Source organism: Anas acuta, chromosome 20, assembly GCF_963932015.1.
Source record: "Anas acuta chromosome 20, bAnaAcu1.1, whole genome shotgun sequence".
NCBI lineage: Eukaryota > Metazoa > Chordata > Aves > Anseriformes > Anatidae > Anas > Anas acuta.
In genome coordinates this window covers 8,165,894-8,182,522 of record NC_088998.1, presented here as the reverse complement: position 1 = coordinate 8,182,522, position 16,629 = coordinate 8,165,894, and the positions used below count along the sequence as shown (strand labels likewise).

General features: G+C 56.5%; 1 long non-coding RNA gene across 1 annotated transcript; it reads left to right on the top strand.

Moving 5' to 3' along the window:
• The first annotated feature begins 3,546 nt into the window (after positions 1-3,546).
• LOC137842836 (uncharacterized) lies at positions 3,547-15,477 on the top strand. Its single transcript, XR_011089243.1, has 2 exons — positions 3,547-8,320; positions 9,390-15,477. It is a non-coding gene; the product is annotated as an uncharacterized lncRNA (long non-coding RNA).
• Positions 15,478-16,629: the final 1,152 nt, after the last annotated feature.

The following is a 16,629-nucleotide window of genomic DNA, read 5'->3' as shown; positions in this document are numbered from 1 at the left end:
AGCCTTCTCTGGTTACCGGTTCTGGAAAACAGGGCTGGAAAGGGACCCTTTGGCACTGTGGCAGGAGGATTTTACCTAATAATTTTACCCTTACCCAGCTCCTCCCCAGCAGGTAGGGTCTGTCACCCTGCTCCCTGGGGCTTCCTCTGGCTGAGGCCTGCAGCACTGCTCCCATGGGTGCTGCCCAAATGCTTTGTGTGTCCCCTTTGTGATGGGGAGGTGCTTGGAGCCCCCGGGGCTGGAGATAAGAGCTGTGCCCCCCCTGCTGCTCCATGGGTGCTCCATCCACTGCCCTCTCCCTTTAATGGGGTTGGGGGGTCCTGGAAATGTCCCCCCCAAGCCCTGCTGCATGAGGGGGCTGAGGAGCACCCCTGTAAATCCCCGCTCGGTGCTGGGAGCCTCTGGGGATGGGGGCTGAGGTGGGCACGGAGAGGAAAATTAGGGTGAGAAGAGGTTGAAGAAGGGGGGAAAAAGCCCCCCAAAACCTCCATGGGGAGGGAAGCGGAGCTGGAGCGGAGCTGCTCGGGCTGATGGGTTGCCATGGCGATGTGATGAGGAAGAGGGAAGGCAGAAAATCGCCTGGTGTGGGGTGAGGCCTGCAGGGCCCATAGCCAGGCCCACGCTCCCCTGCCCCACTCCTGGCCTCCCTCCTCTCTTTCAGTTTTCCCTTCCTCCCATTTGGTTTTCCTCCCCGAGGAGCTGGAGACATTAAGGAGGTGCTGAGTTGTTTCTCTGCAGTTTTGGGGCTGAAGGGAGCGAGTGGAGGATGCTCCTCTGTAGGGCTGGATGCGGCCAAAGCAGTTCCCTTTGGGGCTAAGGGTCTGGGGACAGCCCTGTCCCCCCCAGGGAAGACCTGAACAGGTTTGGGGTTAGATGTTGGAGGGCTGAGGACTGGATGTGGAGATCCCTGGGCTGTCACAAGCTTGGTGGAAACGCCCTTTGTCTCCATCGCTGGACTGGGAATTCGCCAGGGGAGGTTTTGGTGACTGAGCTGAGAAACTCGTGGTGTGGAGGATCCAAGGCTCGTTATCCAGATGGTGTGCGGGCTGGGCTGCCTCGTCTGTCGGCTCCTGAAAGGTGATGCCTGGTTTTTACGGGAGGAAGGAGCTTCTGTTTCGCATGCCAGATCGCTTTCCTTTTTGGCCAAGCGGTGCTTTGTAACCACGACGAGTCATTTCCCCTCCGTGAGTCAACCCGGGGCCTCTCGCAGGGTGTCGATGGGGACCAACCGTCGAGGCCAAGCTCTCAGGAACAGAAACCCGGGCTGCCCGTGGGCTCGGCCGAGGTCTGCACTGGGGAGAATCCTTGTGTGGGGCTGGGGGCTTGCCCAGGGACCTGTGGCACCCACCTCTTCCCTTTGCTTATTCAGTGGCAAACGCTGCCTTTAAAGCCCCAGCTCATGCAGTCTGGTGGTCATGAGGTCTCAGCTTGAATTAAAAAAGCTGAAGGTAGGCTTTGCAATTCTTCTAGCAGAAGGAAAATGTGACCTAAAACACCAGGAAGCCGAAGCTGCGTGATAACCAGCCCAAGCTGAGCTCTCCATAGGCACTCACTCTTTAATGCCACCCTTTTAGGTCCTGCTGTCTGGCTCTGCCTGGGCTGTTGGAGGAGAGGGGTTTGTCCTGGGGTGCTAGGAAGGGACATGGAGCCCTTCCCTCCCTGCCTGGCTTCCCACACGTGTTTATGCCTGTGCCGGTGATGTTCCTGGCACAAAGGAAAGCTCTGTAGCTGTTGTTTTGGAGGCTGGCTCCTCATGAGCTGCATGGCCAGTTGCTGCCTGTGATTTCCAATGTGTGTTTTTTTTTCTTTTCCATACAACCCAGCTCTTCATTGCAAAGGAGATGGCTGGGGGTGTTTAGATGCAGCTGGAAGCATGGGGGCAGAGCCTCTGACCTCCCAGCCCCATGCAAACCACCCCGTACAGACAGCTCCTTCATCCCTTTTCCCAGGCTAAGGAGGGGGAAGCACACAGTTGAGGTTTCCAGACGTTGGGATTCTTCACAGGAAAGTATTCCATGGCTGTGGAAGCAGAAAACTGCCCGAGATTGAAGAAAGGCCTCAAACCTGTAGTAAACTCTGCATAAGCACCCTTTTTTATCAAATCCCCTGGTCTTACGTGCTTTCTGGTCAGTGCCCTGGGGGTCTGGGGGTGGTAGGATGGGGGATCAATCTGTGGGTCTTTCCCCGTGCCTCAGTTTCCCTACCTGCACAGCAGTGCCTGGGAAGCTGCTTTCTGCCCCTTTTCTCCCCTCCTCTTGTCCTGGCAGTACTTTGAACATGAGCATTTCTCTGTGCAGTCTAAATATTAAGTGTAGCTTGGCTAAGAGTTCACCTAAAACTGGGTCTGGGCAAATATCTGAAGGTCATAAACACCCAGCCGAGTAATTATTTAGAGTGGTCTAAGGGATATGGGTAATGGGATAAGAGAAAGGGAGGAAAACGTAGCGTAGTTATCAGAAAATTCTCCCTGACACCGTGCTTAGTGCTGCAGAGGGAAATGTAGAGGTCCTTGGTAAATCTGAAGGGACGATTTATGGATTGGTTCAAGAGATGGTGGCCAAGTCCCCAAGGAGCAGCAGCGAGTGGCCTGTGTCCTGAGACTCTGCAGATGTGGCTTTGTGAAGCAGGTAGACCACGGGACATGGGGTGAGGGACGAGCTGATTCACAGACAGACCTTGTACAGATCTTGTTGGTGTGCAACCAAGTGGCTCTGAAGTGCCCAGGAATAAGTTCAGGGTGAGAAGTGAGGAGCTAGAGGCAGGGATGAGGATCTTGTCCTGCCCCGCTGGAGCATTTGAGGAAGCCAGCAGGTTTGGAGATGGGGCAGAACTGTCTGCACGACCTGGCTGTGCTCTGTGAGGCTGGGGCCATCCTCACGTGTCCGGTGTTGTGTTCCTAATAATATTCAGAGCTCAGAGAGCAGCAGGCTTCCTTGGCAAACGTTTGGATGTTCCCCAGTGCATCTGGAGAGTTCCCTACCTTAGTGGGTGATGTAGCTTGTAACACTGGGGCTGATATCTTTTTTTTTTTTTTTTTTTTTTTTTTTTTTTTTTTGTAAATGAAACACAGAAAATAGCTCAATGATTTGAGGTTTGGGCTGAGTTGTTCTTTTGGTTGGTTCTACCTGGGCACTTGTCTTGGAGATGCCTCTGAGAGGGGTACCATGCACTGAGATGGCTCTTCTGATCTGATCTCCCTTTCCTCAAAGCTACAAGAAAAATTGAAATGGGGTATTTTCAGGAAGTTTTAGGTGCAGCTGAGTGGTATTTGTGGAGGATCCTCCCTCCCCTGCATATCTCCTACCTAATGAAGGATGTGAGATGTCCCTCCTTGGGCTTTCTCCTCTCCAGATGGGCAGATGAAAGACTGCTTGGAAGGACACGGGGGAGATCACGGGTTGTGAGTGCGAGGCCAGGGGCTGACACAGTCCTTCTTGGTGTCATGTTCAGCTTATCTAACCTCAAGGATGTGTGAGCGACAGCAGGATGGAGCTGCTCACTGCCCTGCTGCCCTGGCTAACACGGGAGGACAGGCAGCAGGGACAGACAGACCCTCTCATGGAGTGGGGAGCTGGGTGAGGATCAAGGTTTTCCTGACCTCCCTCCAGATGGGCATTACCTGCCCATTCCGTGGCCCTTCTTTCTGTCCTGCTCCTCGGCAGCATTTTGCATCTTGCCCAGTAATGCCTGGGTCCCTTAATAGCATCTCATGTGGGATTTTATCAAAGGCTTTAGGACAATCCCAGTAAATTATATCTACTGCGTTCCCTTTATCCATTGTTTTGTTGATTCCATCAGAAACCATCTCCCAGAGCAGACGTGCATGCCTCGCCTTTCAGAAGCCCCCAGTTTGCTCCGTTCCTCTCTTAACCATGTAATGTTTCAATTAATTTGTCTGCTATCGAGTTATTGTTCTGAATAGCCCTCAGAAGGGATGATCTGAGGAGCACCACCGGCTTTCGTTGTGCCTAGGATCTGGATGTGGCAATCAAAGCTTCTGCTCTCGGGTGCCGAGAGGGACGTTTTGGTGGGATGCTCGTGCTGTGTGTGTTGAGACAGCCCCTGCTTAGAGGAGCCGGGGACCTCCTGGCGATGAGATGTGCCTGAAATGATCCCCAATAGCCCAGGCTGAGGCTGTGAGATGTGGACACTCATTTTTGGTGATGGTTGAGCTGCCTGAGCACTAAGTTGCTCCGGCTTCGTCCTTGAAACCCAACGAGCAGGAGCAGCGTGTGGCCGGGCTGGAGCGGGGAGGAGAGGCGGTGAAGCCAGCCCGGGAAGGGTTAATCATTTCCATTGCAATTGTGTCATCTCTTTGGGGACCTCTCGCTCATTTTGCGAGCGGCCGCTGAAAGCCGAGGCGCGGGGGCTCTTTCTTATTCAGCCGCACGCAGCGTCAGAAGCACCGGACAGCCGCACAGCTGTGCTCAGCCGCCGCGGCCGTGCAGATGGATGGAGAAAAGGATTTGTGTGCGTGCGTGTGCTTGCGTGTGTGTGTGTGTGTGTGCCTGAAACCTAATTGTCTGCTGTCTAATCCGTCAGCCAGGGGGACAGCTTGCACAAGCCCCTTCCAGGCAGGCTGATAAATGCAGCGCTGCCAGGCCCCGTTGCGATGCGCTCGGCTTTAATTGGGGTGGTTACGTGCGCGGGCTCTGCGCTCCTGCCTCCGTGGGTGCAGGGGGTGCTGCTCGTGTGCAAGAGGGAGTCTGGGGTCCCAGGGGATGGAGCAGGGCTGGAGGCCTTGGGAGCAGCTTTTGGCACTGTGAGCTGGTGCTGGGCTGGGTGGTTTTTTACTACCTGGCATAAAACAAAACCCCGGGCTGTTCTATAAGAGCAATGGCAATGACAACAGTGCCGGTTTTGGGAGCTCTCTGCCTCCTGAGATGGGGCTGGAAATGAAATAGAGAGGTGTTGGGATTTGGGGATCGCCCAGGGTGCGATGCAGGAGGCACTGACAGCAGTGTTTGGGCTTGGAGATGGCACCTGTGATCTTCAGCATGGTGTGAGGAGCAGAGCCCAGGCTCAACGCGCCTCCCAGGCACACGGCAGCTCGGGGACTTCCCCAGCCGGAGTGGCGTTTTGTCTTTAATACTCCTCAATGGATTTCCCATGAATTTGTCTAGTTGATTTTTGTAAACACATAAGCTTTAATCATCCCCAGAGAGCTGCGGCAAGGGCTTCCACTGCTTAACCACGCATCACGTGAAGAACCGTCTCCTCTTGTGTCTTTTGAACCCGCTGCCTCTTAATGTTATCGGATGCCTCCTAATTCTTTTATTGGGAGATGCAGCGAGCGATCAATCTTGGTTCACCTTCTTGAGGCCACAAACATGCCTTGCTGGCTGCTTGTTTTCCAGGCTGAGGTCTTCCTCCTGTGGACTCATGTTTTTGATCATCATCATCCTGTTCCGGACCTTTTTCCAGCTCTGCTGGTGATGTCAGGGCTCCACGCCTGGTGTCATCCTTGCTTGTTATACAATTAGGGGTGATGTCATGATTACAGCAGGTGGTATTTGCATCAGCGTTGGTTGCTTGGTGCGTGTTGATGTCAGGCGAGCGTTGTGTCCTGCCCAGCTATGAGAACTTCTCATGAAGCTGCTGATCCTCAACGCAGGGGTTTAAAATAATAATATTTTGCCTTTGAGTTCCCTGCCTGAAAGGGATGGTGCCAGGCTGTTGTTTTTCAGCAGCCAGCGTGCTTTGCAAGATATTCCTGACTTAAATGAGCGATGTGTCTCGATGTGTCTCAGTTACTTCACCCCCCAGGTGCAGTCACCTCCAGGCTGGTGCCCACCAACTCGTCCATAATAAACGCACATCAGGTTTCAGGGCAGGTGAATCAAGGGAATCACATTTCCAGGAGGGATTATAGGCTGGCACTCTGGCTGCTTGCTTGGCGATGCGACTGGGTGCCAAAATCTCCCTCGTGGCTGCAAAAGCATGCTGTGGTGCTTGGGGACCCCCAAACCTTTGGGAGGGACATGGGTGGAGGTGGCAGTGGGCTCGGTGGCGGTGCTGCAGGGTGCAGGAGGGGTGTCACTGCACATGGTCATCGTGGCCTGGCCACGTGTGGGCACCCTGTGCACCCCCTGCTCCCCCCGGAGTGCTGGGACCCCCTGCCCACGGCTCCCTGTGCCCCTCTCCCTGCCCTCCTCCTCCCTTTGCCCTCTCTTTGCTTCTCTCTCTCTCCACACCTGCTCCTCTCCTTCCCTCCCCTTTTTTCTCTCCCTCTCCTCCTCCTCCCCTTGCCTCTCTCTCTCTCTCTCCATCCTCTTATCTCATCCCCCTTGTTTTTCTCCTCTCTGCCTGTCCGGCTGATTTACATGCATGCTGCGTTGAAGCAGCTCAGCTGGATCTAATGCCTCCTGCCGCGAGGAGCAGAGCCGGCTCCGGCCTCGGTGCGCCACTTCTCCGGGCAGGGGAGGGAGAAGTGGGGCCACCACTTTTGGCCCCTTTTCATCCATTTTCCCTTCCAGCCCATTTTTCCATTGCTTCGCTCCTCCTTTCGCTCTCCCTCCTGCCAGGTCCCTGACCCACGTCTCCTCCAGCCTCCCGTGCCCCTGCTGAGCAGCTCCCCATGAGACAACTGCTTCTTTTGGCTGGGAGAGGAGGCACCAAAAGCCTGCAGCCAGCTGGAGAGCTTGGGGGGACCGGGGGCATTAGGCACTGACCTGGGGATTGCTGCTGAGCACTCCCAGGTGGGGTCTCGGGGCAGTTTTCCTCCACCCCTGTGTCCATGCCGAGAGCAGGGATCGAGGTGCCCACGTTAATCACTGGCTCTAATCACTCCCATTTCCATTTGGCTGATTTGCATTTCCGCAAGAGGAAGATGCCCTGATTAATATCCCCTCAGAAGAGCTTTATTGCGATGGCTCCTGCCTCTCTAATTGGAAAGTGGTCTTAACCTTTCATGCAAGTGGCTGGGACGTTCCCTGCCTGCCAGAAGCCCCAGGAAGGGTCTCTCTTGGCCTGAGTTTTAGGGGAGCGGAAGGTTTGGAGGCTCCAAAGCAGGGCAGGAGCCCTCCATCCAAAGGGGATGCTCCTGGGGGTCCCTGAGCTGTACCCACCTCCAGCACGGGAAGTTTTCCCAACAGAAGCCGCAAGGGGACAGGGAGCAGGGGGTTGTGCTGGGATGATCCAACACCAGCGAGCACCCAGCCAGCTCTGAGCAACCAGCTGGGTGCTCCCGAGCTCGCACCCATGTCCTAATTAATGTCCCAGGGAGAATGAGCTCCTGTGATGACAACGGAGCCGTTCCCCTCTGCCCATGTGTGGCAGGGAGGCAGGATCGGACCCAGCCGCTGGGATCCTGCATCTTTGGCTCCCCAGGGAGTCCCAGGCCCACCACCAAACCCGTGCTGGCAGCTTGAAAGCCTGCCTTGCACTCGGCTGCTTTCTGATCTTCAAAGGCTCCGGATGCCCGAGGAAATCAGCCCTCGTGGCTCCTCTTCCAGTGCAGTCCCCAGCTCCGAGCTCTCGTGCAGTTTTTTATCCATGCCGTGTGCTGCTGCCTCCCCAGCCCTGCGTGGCGAAGGGGCACTGCCCTGTGCCTCTTCCTTGGGTGATCTCTTCCAAAACTGCTGCTGGAGGAGATGTGTGGGTGTGGGCATGGCCAACTTTATCCCCAAAAACCTCCCTGCTGGCTTCCCAGCACCGCCCAGGGCTGTTTTAAGACCCCAACTCATCTCCCAGGTGCTTCAACCTCCCCTTCCCTTTCCTTCTTAGGTTAAGGAAGTGATTATTTTTTATTATTATTATTACTTTTTAATTTTGGCGTTTAAGCTGCTTTAAGGGCCGCAGCAGCGAACGTTCCCGATAAACAGCCTGGGAGATCCAGGGAATAATCTCTCTGCTTGGTGACGGCAGAGGCGCATATCGCAGCTGCTGGCAGCGCGCGGAAAGCTGGCCTCATCCGCTGCGTGCTCCAGCAGCCCGGGGAGGGGAAAAAATTGCCTCCGTCCTTAATCGCAGAATTTGAAATCCCAGCTAGTCTGCACCTTTTATTCCTCGGGTTTATGGGGTTGGTTTTAGCCTCTGAGAGAAAGGGCGATAACTGCCACCCCCGTGTAACCCTTTGCATACAACCGTCTGCAGAGCCGTGGGGTTGATCTTGGTGTTTTTTTTTGTTTGTTTTTTGTTTTAGGGTGATGTGGTTTGCTGAGAGGTCTGCCCCCAGACCTGCTTGTGCCGTGCAGCCTGCAGGGAGCTTTGTGCAGGGCTTTGCTGTGTGGCTGGGGGGGAAATTGGTGGCTGCTGGGGAGGGGGCAGTGAGCAGCAGCTCGCTCCCCTTCCCCAGGGACTCCTCCGTGACATCCTCGTGGTACCTTTCTCTTTGGGGTCTGGGGGTGGCTGTAATTTTTTACAGGTCACAAAATGCTGTTGGCACACGCTGTTGCATGCTCTGTAGGCTTGTTTAGCACCGTTCTGGTTGGTAAAAGTGCATGTGTTGAAATGCGTCCTTGTCAGAGGGCTGGAGCGGCTCCCCACGAGGTGCCGGGGAAATATGGCAAAAAGGGAGGATGGAAGGATGGAAAAACAGGGAACAGCCAGAGATGCTTTGTTCTCGCCCCATATACACATCAAATATCAGCCTTGGGGCTGATAGGGAGTGCTCCGGGGGCTGGAAACAGCCCCTCTCTGCTGCCCTGTGCCCTCCATCCTGATGTTGGGGCTGGGTTTTGGGAGCACCTTCACGCTGCAGCTTGTGAGTGCTGGCAGAAATCACAAACTGACCCACACGGGGCTGCCATGGTCCAGGGCTGCCCGGGCACTTGGCACTTGATCAGAAACTTTCCACTGAGTTCAGAACATCTCAGCTATTTCTGTGAATAAAAAAAAAATAACAAATTAAAAAAAAAAAAAAATCTAGGCTGATTCAAAAGGAAGAAAAGTGCTACTGCTTCAGCCAGGTCTGTTCTCAAGCAGAGCATGTTTAACATCCAAAAAAAAAAAAAAAATCCTCCTGTTTCTGAGTAAAAATGCTCAGGCGTTGACTATCAACGTGAGCAGCATCGCTCAGGCAAATGGTGTTTACACCCCGAAGCCTTCAGACTTTCTAGATTTCACCTGCTTCTCGGCAGAACCCCCTTGAGAAAATGTTACCAAACAAGGCAATACCGGGGTGGATAAATTGCCTGGAACAAATGAGCCGGAATTCACACGATCCCATTCTTCATGTAGGAAAGGTGTCGCTCCTCCAGCAGTCCCCGGGGGCGAGCGCCCACCCTGCAGAGCGTGGCCCTGTGGTCCCAAACCCCTGCTCGGCACCAGGCACCGCGGTGGCAAAGGGCTCGAAGGCGCTGCGGTGCTTTCTGCCATCCCTCGCTGGGTGCGTTGGGAATCGTAAGCAGCAGCAAAGCGAGCTCTCTGCTTTATTTTTTTTTCCCTAGATGAAGGGGAAGAGGGATTTTGTGAGCGCTTTAGCATCGGCTGCAGAAATGGGGTGTCGAGAGGGAGGATTGGGGCTGCTGCTGCGAGAGCCGATCCCGCTGCCGGAGGAGGCGTTTTGGGACACGCACCCTCCCGTCGTCACTGCCTGTCCCTCTCCTGCTGCAGCTATTTCTGCCTCAACTTTCCACCGAGCTGCTTCCAACGCTTCCCAGTCTAAAACCATGCTGGTTTAGACAGCCAGTTTCATCCCCCCCCCCCTTCCATGTCTTGTTTGCATATATTTGCATAGCACACAGGTTTCTGGGAGGGGAGGAGGAGCTGGAGAGGCACAGCCTTTATTCCTTTTATTTTTTTCCCCCTCTCAGCAGAATTGCATTTATTTATTTAAATCGGGCGCTGTTGCTAAGAGGGGCTCACTCCTCGCCTGGTCCCGCGGATGGGGCTGTAGGGATGGGTTTGCTCATTTTTTGGGTCACTCGAAAGGTGTCGAGCAGGTGCACCCGGACCCCATCCTGGCATATTTGCCATTCCCTCGGCCTCACTTCCAAAAAAGCTGCCCCTCGATGGAGGCACTGCTGCAGCAAATGGTGCCCCCCCTGCCCACAGCCAGTCTGGCACCTTGCTGGGCTAGAGCCCGGTGTATTTTGGGGGTGGTGATGGATGTTCTGGGGGAAATTGGCTTCCCAGGTCTGGTTTTTTTTTTTCCCAGTTTCCCAGCCAAATTGGAAATGCAAACTCTGGGCAGGCGGAGCTCCTGCGTTTTGGCAGCTGCTTTTCCCTTCCAGGGATGCTCTGGATGCAGAATGCCCCCAGGGTCAGATGCGAGCCGGGTGTAAACTCTCAGGATTTGCCGCTTGCTGGGGGCAATCACACGGGTCCCAGCACTCGTCTGCCTTCCCACGGCACCTCTGCCATCGGGCTCTGCTCCTGGCTTAAAGTTCCTGGCTGGCCCAGGCAGAGGGTGACGGCACCCTCACCCCAGCTCCTGCACTGGGATGGCTGCAGGGAGGGGAAGGAAAACTCCTCTTTTCACTGGGCTCTGCAGGGTTTCCTTTCCCCGGGGCTTTGCTGGGTTGGAATTCTCCTGTCTGGTCCCTGTCTGGGTTTGGTTGCCTCCTCGGCTCTCCTGAAGGTCTCCTTCCCGTGGGATTTGCTGCTCTTCTTGGAAAACAGCAAACCTTTTGGAGCAGGTTTCCCAGAGCCTAGCCATGGCCCTGCTTGGGCACCCGCAAAGAGCTCCATCCCCATCCCTGTGGGCTCGTTCTTGCTTCTCCCAGAGAGATTAGAAGGCAAGTCCTTTGATGTCCTTGCTACAATATTTTTTTGCTCTAAGAGGATCGGGGCACCTCCTGGCTGTCCTACCAGGTGGAAGAGCAAACCAACAGGGCTGTGTGTGCGCAGGGCTCACCTCACCGGGATGGATTTCTCTTTCTCTTGGGGGCAAGACGAGGAGGGAGACCAGTTGTGTGTCGAGATGGGGAGGGTGGGGATGGTGATGGAGGGGAGGGAGCTGCTGGCTAGAACCAAGCAAGGAAGGCAGGGGGCTGGCTGTTGCTGGCATGGCACAGCTCGGCTTGGCACGGCTGCCGTCTCCCCGTGCACCACCAGGACAGGACAGGACCGGGTGGTGGCTCGGCTGTCACCTGGCAAGGCGAGCTTCGTGCTCCCTTTCTGTCTCCGGGTGCTGGACACCACAAACCTGAAGACCTAAACCAGGATCAACCCCCCCCCAGCTCCGTGCCACAGGGACCCCAGCCCCGAGGAGCTGAAGGCTCTGCTGGGAGCGCCCTTTGCTCCCGTGCCCTCTGGCTCGCCAAGCTTCCCCAGCGGCGCGGCGCGGAGGCTGTTTGTCTTCAGCTTGACCGTTCCTCCGCCTCCCCCGCCTGTCTCCTCCGCTTCCTCATTCTCGGTGTCGGGTTGAGCAAGAGCAGAGCGGAGCCTCCTCGGGATCAGGGTGAGGCCGGGGGGGCCTTGAGTTCCAAGTTCCTTTTTTTTTTTTCTTTCCTCCTCCTTCGCCCTGCACACAAAGCCGGGCTGTGATGAAACTCCATCCCTGCCTCGCTTGCAGCGCTCACGCACGGCACACGCTGGAAATAATTGTCCTTGGTGGAGCTCTGCGAGCTGCAGGGATTTAACCGAAAAGAGGTGGCAAGCAGTTGTATTTCTGCGCTCTGCGTTTCAGTCTCGCGGTGGCCCCTGGCTACAAGGTGGCTTGGAGGCAGGCATGAGCTGGGGGTCTCCGTGCCCTGGGCCTGATCTGGGAGCTGTGTGACCGCGTTGTGTAGCACCAAGCCCGAGTTTCTGTCTCTTGCCATTCAGCAGTGCGTATTGCGTTGGGCTTGACATGGCTTTTATCTGCTCGAGCTCCAGCGGAGCAAGCCGTGGCTGCCTGCAGCGCACTGTGCAGGGCTGGCACTGCTATGGGTGTGCTCCGAGCCCTCTGTGAAGTCCCTGTGGGGTTTTGCCAGGGTTGGGGTCACATCCTGCAGGGGAAATTTCTGTAGGTGCCAAGCCTTAGAGGAAAAAGCAAACCTGCTCTGGCTCTGGGGCCAAGCGTTGGAGGTGTTTGGAGCAAGGATTTTGTCTGAGTGTCCTTAAAGGTCCATTTTCAGCACAAAAAGGGCAAGGACAGGCTGGCCAATGCCACCAGAACGTCTCTGAGCAATTCTGGGTCTGTGCTGAGCAGAGCTCAGCATTGTTGGGGTGTCCTCAAGCTCCTGCATGGGGGTGCGTGCTCAGCACCCCGGGCACAGCTCGCCCTGCCCCTGCTTTGCTCCTCAGCCACACCAGCTCTCCTCCTCTTCTCACTCCCCAAACTTGCCAACTCACCCCGCAGTATTGCAGAGCTTGTCAGGCTTTTTCCCAGTTGTGGAATCTCTCTCCACAAAAACATTTTGTTTTCTTCAAAATCCCTATTCTCCTTTTCTTATTTTTTTTTGTTTTTCCCCCAACAGCCAACCCATTCTCCCATGAATCTCCATAGATTTCAGCCCTCGGCCACTGGGGATCTCCGTTGCTGGCTATCTCCGCTGGCTTTAGCTCTCTGCGCTTGGTCAAGGTCAGATGTGGCTCCTTTTTTTCTGCTCCCACTGGAAACGAGCCCAAATCCTTTTGCTGTGGAAAAGCGGGGCTGGTGGCACAGCAATCCACCCACCCTCGGTGAGCACCCGCCTGCCACCGCTCCTGCTCTCGCCACTTCTGCCTCCTGGGGACGTGCCAGCGAGGAGCAGAGATCCCTGCAACCCCTAAACTTATTTCTCCCCCCCAAAAATCAGGCGGATGCGATCCCACGTGTGTTCCTCGGGGCTGTGCAGAGAGGCTCGTGCATTATTTACCGAGCTGTGCAGCCGGAGCCAGCCCTGACCCTGCTCTCGCCCGGCTGAGATCGGCGGCGGAGGGAGCGAACCCCTCCTGGTGGCACGGTGCCGGTGGCTGGAGCCGGGCTCAGGTTTCTTGCTGGATGGATCTGGTGGCCCAGCAGCAGTGTCTGGCCCTGCTGCCCCTTGGTGTGGTGCTTGGGGCTGGGCTCAGCCCCTTGTAGCCCCCCCGGAGCTGCACCCACTGCTGTGGTGCTGTGCTGGGGGTGCGTGAGGCGGGCTGACCGTAAGCCCCACGCGAGCACTCAGCAGCGGAGCCAAATTCTTGACTTTTGGCCCTTGGCAGGGGGGGTGTGGGGTGGGGAGGAGGAGGGATGTGTTGTGTTCGAGCCCCGTTTTGCCTCCACCACCCCCTCACCATGAAAACAGCCCCAGCAAAGCGCTGCACCCGCCAGCACGCTGTTTGGCCCCCTCCACTCTCCCCATCGGGGCCGGATGGGGCATGGGGGTACCCGCATAACACCCCCCTCTTTTTCGTCCCCCCTTTTGTCCCCTTAGATCTCACATCTCCTAAAAAACCCCCTTCTCCCCGGCTGCTTTTTTTCTCGCTAACCTCCACTCGCTTTGCCTCTCCTCCCCTCCCTCCCTCCTCTCCATCTCCCTCCCTCCCTCTCTCTGGGGGGAAAAAAGGTCATTGCGCAAATGATTAGTCAGAGCTCAGTTGCTGTAGCAACCGGCTGCTGGAACTGGGACAGGCGTGCAGCGAGGACAACGGAGAGGTCGACCATCAGCGAGGGCTGGGGAGCCCAGCCTTTGTATTTGCTTCCCCGAGCCAGCGAGCGAGGCGGTGCGAAGCCCCCTGCCCCACGCCACGCATGGGGATGTATCCGTGCCCGGCCGGGGTGGCAGTCCCTGGGCTGGGACATCGCCCCCGTGGCATGGTTGGAGCTGGTGGCTCGGTGCCATCACAGTTTTGGAGCTCCCTGGCTTCTCCTGGCCACGTGTGGCTCTGTCCCTTGGGGCCATGCCCCTGCTTGGGGCAATTTCCTGCAGCCACACGGGGCTCTGGGGCTCTTTGTCCCCTTGTGGCATCCCACACGGGGTGCATGAAGCTGAGTTCCTCCTGTTCCAGCACGAGGAACTGGGTGTTGGCTGTGTCCTGCCTACATCCAGCTCCAGAGTGCTGCTCTCCATCTGCCTCTGACCCCCTGAGCAGCTTCAAGCAGAGACGTCTCCAAATCCTCCTCCTCTGCTCCCTGCCCCAAGCTCGAGGATACCAGCGGTGGCTGGGGGCTGCTTACCCCTGGAGGACAGGGTGAGGACCCTGCTGGGGAAGGTCAGGCCACGTGTAGGGTGTTTTGCACCCTGCTGTGGTCCTCAGGAGGTTTTCTTGCCAGGCTCAGCCTGTCCCAGTCCAGGAGGAGCAGCGGAGCCAGCAGCAGCGCTGTGCAGCCTGGCAGGACCCCGTGCAGGGCTGCAAAATGTGGAGAGCAGAGGGGGTCCCCATTGCAGTCCTTCCCCTTAGCAGCGCTGCCTCTGCAGCTCCACAGCTCTGCTATTTTCCTCTTTAGCCCCCCAAATCCTGCTGTGCCCCTGTGTCTGCCTGTTCCCATCACCAGCTCAGGAGCAGAGCCGGTGTCCCACGTTAGGGCGAGGTGGGAGAGCTGCCTCCGTTTCTGCTGTTTGCCTTGCACACCGTTCAAGGTGTGCAGAAAGCAGGTTTAGCTCGTAGCACACGCTGCCTTTGAGCTGCTCCCTGCTCTTTGTGTGCTGAGCAGGGATCTGGGGCCACGCTTGGTGAATGGGGGGTAAATGGGCTTTGAGACCCCCAAGGGAAAGCACTCAGGAGGAGCTGGGGGCTGTGGCAGCTCTGAGCTGGTACCAGTGCTGCTGGGGAGGGGATGAGAAACTTCAGGAGCATCTCTGGGACAGCCGGGTGGGCTCCGGGTGGCGTTTAAGGGATGTCTTTGGTGTCCTGCATAAGGTCAGGCTCTGCCCATTCATCTAGGAGGCTGTGGTTTGGCGTCCTCAAGCCTAGGAAATGATTTTAGCCCGAGTTTGTGAGAAGTGCAGGAAAAGGCTATTTATGCAGAAAATGGCTTCCAATAAACAGGCTTCCTCTGGGAGCGGAGAGAAATTGCTGAGATGTGCTGGAAGTCTTTTCACTTTGCTGGGACCCTCCTTGAGCGCCGAGAGAGACTTGGCTGTGCCGTGCTCCCCAGAGCCCTCCTGGCAGCCCACTGGGGTGGCTGCAGATGGAGAGGGGCTCGGAGGGCACTGCTCCCACCATTTGCCTCGTCTCTCATCTCTTCCTTCGTTCCTTAAAACCTCATTTTTTGAAGCCGTGTGGCTGCAGAGTGCTGGCAGGGGGTTTGCTGCTTTCAGGGCTCCTTTCCTTGCCGTAGCAGAGAGGAGCGCAGCAGCGTGATGTAAGAGTGGCCTACAGGCTCAAAAGCCAGTAGGGAAATAAACACAAGCCAGCCACTCTCCTTCCTTTTTTTCCTCTCCTTCCTTTTCTTCTCTTGCAAATCTCATCATTTTAAAAGCCGTTCCCTGGTTTTTCCAGGGTCTGGAAATCTTTGGGAGACGTGAATGCTCGGAGCTGACCCCGCTGTGTTTGCGCTCTGCTTACCTTGGGTGCCGGGGCCGTGTTTTCCTTTGGAGATGGTGGGTGCAGCTTCGGTCCAGCTGACTAATATTTCAGGTTATCAGAAATGACAAAAAAGAATGAATGAATGAATGAAAGGCCTCCAGGAGAGAGGCAAAAATCCCTGTGACTCACTCCAGTGATTTGCATTTGAGCCCGAAACCACAAAATGGTGCCTGCTCCCTGCTGCCCCTCGCAATGTGCTGGGAGACCGCCACCACCCAGAGCTGGGTCCTTCTCCCTTGGGTGATGGGGCCGCCAAGTCCCCAGCCCATCACTGCTCCTTTTTGCTACGTCTCCCCTCTCTCAGCGCCCTCCTTGCTCCTGTAGGACCCCCAGGGTATAGGTAGAGGGGCGGCTGTGCTGGTGCTTGAAGGCTGCAACCCCTGGAGGGAGCATCCGTGAGCTGCAAGAGGCAGGGAGGAGGTTTGGGAATATTTTTTCTCCTGTGGGTGATATCTGAGAGACCTGAAGCAAGGTCTTTGTCTTTGATGGTTTGGGAGCACATTTGTGGCCGTGTGATAGCTCACGGCTTGGAAAGGGCAGAGGGGGGGGAAGACTGGGGCCACCCTATTCCACCCCACAGCAGTGGTGGAGGTGCGTGCTGTCCGAGGAGGTAGGGAAGGCCTAAAGGTATTTAAAAACAAGCGCTTGAGGTCTCACCCACACCACTGCTGTGCTGTGCTTTGTTGGGAACCATCTGTGGGGCAGGATGGGGCCGGCTGCGAGGCCCATCTGCGGCGCACACCCAGTGGCAGGATGGATCCGGGCTGGAGGAGGTGGGCAAGGAGCACGGGGATGAAGGAGTGGACCCTTTCCCTTCATTCTCCTGTCTTACTGCGCTTCTGCTCCTCCCAAGAAATGTACTTGCGAGCATTTGTCAGTGATTGCCATCGAAACCGGAGAAAATCTATAAGCTGGGGTCAGGCTCCTCTTCCAGGCTGTCGTGTCAGGAGAATCCCTGTGCCTCCTCCCTAAAACCGCAGGGAGCAGCCCCCGTGCTCAGCTCTGCGGCTCGCTGACACGGGCATGGTGCTCGGGAGGTCTCCAGCAGATGTTGGCTGGCGGTGGCGAGGAGCCGGAGCGGTGCCTGGGGACACCACGGGCTCGGGGAGGTGCCTGAGCGATGCCCAGCAGATGAGCCTGCCGTGGGCTTGGGGTGATGGGGTCTGGAGGAAGACCCTCGAGGGAAACCCACCGCAGAGCTAACGCGTGCTGTCCTTTTGGTTCGTGCTTTTGTTGAGGGTCCTGGCTTGGTGCCCGTGGGCTGTGTGG